This window comes from Meleagris gallopavo, chromosome 1 (genome assembly GCF_000146605.3).
Source record: "Meleagris gallopavo isolate NT-WF06-2002-E0010 breed Aviagen turkey brand Nicholas breeding stock chromosome 1, Turkey_5.1, whole genome shotgun sequence".
NCBI classification, from domain to species: Eukaryota; Metazoa; Chordata; class Aves; order Galliformes; family Phasianidae; genus Meleagris; species Meleagris gallopavo.
The window spans coordinates 46,374,765-46,377,865 of record NC_015011.2 but is presented as its reverse complement, the minus strand read 5'-3'; the positions used below and the strand labels follow the sequence as shown (position 1 = coordinate 46,377,865).

Below are 3,101 nucleotides of genomic sequence, written 5' to 3'. Positions count from 1 at the left end.
GTTATTTAAGATGTGGTTTAAAAGAAAAAAAAAGGGAGGGAGGAAGGAAGGGGGGTGCAGATGGATACGAAATAGCAGCAACTGGAAGTGCTCTAGCCTCCAAATACAGTGTATTCTCAAATGTTTCTTCTGTGGTCTCAGTGTAATTCCCAGGGCCATCCAACTTCATGAAGTTTATTAACAGCACAACTTTCTATTCAGGCAAAGAATAAATATTCCAGAATTATAGAATCATAAAATCATTAGGTTGGAAAAGATCCCTAGGGTCATCTAGTCCAATCATCGGCCCATCTCCATGGTTCTGGAACACCTCCAGGGATGGTGTTTCCACCACCTCTTTGAGCAGCCTTGTGCCACGGCAGCACTGCTCTTTCTAAGAAGCAATTGTTCCTAATATCCAATCTGGACCTCCTCTGGAGCACCTTAAAGTCATTCTCTTTGGCCCTTTCACTGTCACCTGGGAAAAGAGGCTGACCCCCTCCTCGCCACAGCCTCCTTTTGGATTGTAGAGAGCAATAATGTCTCTCTCGAGCCTTCTCTTCTCCAGACTGAACAACCACAGTTCTAGCATTGGATGCAGAGATGTTTTGTCTGGTGAGGCTTCTGTTCCGTGTTGTCTTGCACTGAGATTATCACAGTTGTCTCAGGGAGAAAAACACTGATGTCCCACTCATTTCCTTTGGCACCTGTGTAATTACCCCTCACAGACTTTTAAAACCATCTCTGCAAGGACTGGAAAGGAACAAGTTCATGTAAATGAGTATAGTTTATTTTCTGGAGATGTTGCTTTCCTCATGAACAAAACAAAAATTATATTCTGTAACCCTGCTCAGAACTGATGGGAAGATCAAAACCGGCACAACAAAGAAAAATGACATTCAATTTCAAAAGGCATCATATGTTAATTAGTGGAAAGAAGAAAAAAAATTAAGTGTCTTATCCATGCTATACTAATGCATGGATAAATACTAACCCATGGGAACGCACCTTAGACCTGCAGGTTTTTTGTTTTTGTTTTTGTTTTTTGATGTTCAACATTTATTGAAAGTTATCTCTGATGTCTGCTGAAATAATTTCCTCCTTAAGTGCCTCATAGGATGATGCTACTGCAGAACTGCATTTTGTACAGCTTTGCTGGATGTGTGCGCTGTGCTCAGGATAACATGCAAAAATGCAGAGAGAACAAGATGCTCATAACTGTCTCGAACATTCATGACATGGGCAGGTATGCAAAGATGTTGGAATGCCCTCAAAGATGTATAACACTGGGTTGGGATAAAGTGTAAAGAAAGCTGAGAGCAGGATATATGGCAAACTTAACAACTTGTTGGATATTTTGTCTGTATTTCATCTGCACGTGTGCGTCAGCACACTCAGCACAGACTTGCTCAGCACGTAGCTAAACAAACCAGCCTATATTGCACCTCTTCGATATTTGTACATCTACAATCTACAAGATGCTTCCACTCAGCTGAAGTTACTTCTGATTCTTTGGAGAGAAATGATACCACCCTCTGCACTAATTTTACATTATAATGCTCAATTAAAAACAAAAGAAAAAAAAAACAAACCACCACTCTTTTCATATGGAAAAAGCTTTTGTTTAGAGCTTTTTCTAAACTAATAAACACCTGAAGTAGGGCTGATTCGGATATATATACACACACAATATATATTTTTATCTGGGCTTATGCATTTCTAATAAAAGTGGAGAAAATTCACCAGGAGGAACTCAGTGGTGATTTTGTCCATTTGACAGATTTATCCCAGCAGTGATTTGATTCAGATCATATCAACAGGGCTCTGGATCACTCACGGAAGGTGGCAAAACAGCCAGGATTTATCTCAGCCAAATATTGCACTGAGCAGATGTAATTTTTTCCTAACTTTGTCTGATCTGGGATTTCTGTTACTGCTCTTTTACAGCTTACTAAATCAGCATCACATGCAAGCTGATAGGATTCATCAGTTATGTAAGAAGGAAAGAGCAAAGCCCACTGGAGATTTCCAGTCAGTCTGCTGTGGTTTGTGGTATCACCACTGCAGCTGTTACAGACTTCAAATTCCATGCAGTAAATTCTTCCTGAGTGCCAGTCTGATTTTCTGGAGCAAGCTCTGACAGATTATTATTGTCATCAGTGCCCTTCTGTGTTAAATACTGGATTTTCTTCAGGCCCAGGCATTGCAAATTCAGGGATCATATGATTTTACTCTTCCTGCAAAACCCTTGCATGTCTACTTCCTTCTCAATTGTGTTAATTATTTTTTTTTAATTATTTAGAAATCTCAGAATCAAACTCAAAGTAACCCCAATCAGTAAAACACAGCTTCCCTTCCCCTCAAACACACAAAAGAAAGGGGGAAGAGGGGTGAAGAAAAAAAAAAAGAAAAAAAAGCATCATTTTTATCATTTTTATCCAAACTCCTACTAAAATGTAACTTTTTACTCAGCTTGTATAACATTTTGCTACAGTTCATTTCTACAAACATGACAGTAATTATCCACAGCAAAAAAAGAAGCACATATATAAATCTGTTCAAAAAGCACAGAATATGTCAATGAATAAAACTGCCTATGATCTGATCAAGTTTTCCGAAGTGCTACTCTGAGATCTACCCCACAATCTCCACCCCACCCCCACCCCCAGGTTACTACACTGAGAGTAAAACAGAAAATGGCTGAAAGGAAGGAAAAAAACAGGAAAGAAAATGGAGCACCGAGGAATGTGATTGGTCAGATTTTGCTGCAGAGCCCAAAGTTCCTGAAACAGAGGAAGGAACATTTCCCGAAACAAAATGTATCAGCAGTTACACAGAAGGGGAAGAGAAAAAAAAAAAAAAAAAGAAAAAAAAGAAAAAAAACCCAACACCACAAAACCCAATGACTTACTGCATGAAGCTTTGAAAAAAATAATCTATTTCCTCCAAGCAATCCTCCTTGTCTGTGTTCATTCACAGAAGTGAGAGCTGCATCTCACTCACTCCCATGCAGCACTGCAGAACCAATTCGATCAGGCAGAGCAGGGCACTCCCTGCACTACAAGGACATAAGGAGGACTGTGCTGTGTTGAGCAATACAGGATGCAACAAGAAATTAGAAA

At 39.5% G+C, this 3,101-nt stretch overlaps 2 protein-coding genes across 2 annotated transcripts in view; both read right to left on the bottom strand.

Annotated features, from left to right (window-relative positions):
* LOC104910710 (histone H2A-IV) overlaps positions 1-3,101 on the bottom strand; it is a 77,432-nt gene that overhangs the window by 51,739 nt on the left and 22,592 nt on the right. The gene's annotated exons all lie outside the window — the stretch shown is intronic.
* LOC100545149 (histone H3.3-like) overlaps positions 1-3,101 on the bottom strand; it is a 4,305-nt gene that overhangs the window by 1,056 nt on the left and 148 nt on the right. The window lies entirely within an intron of this gene.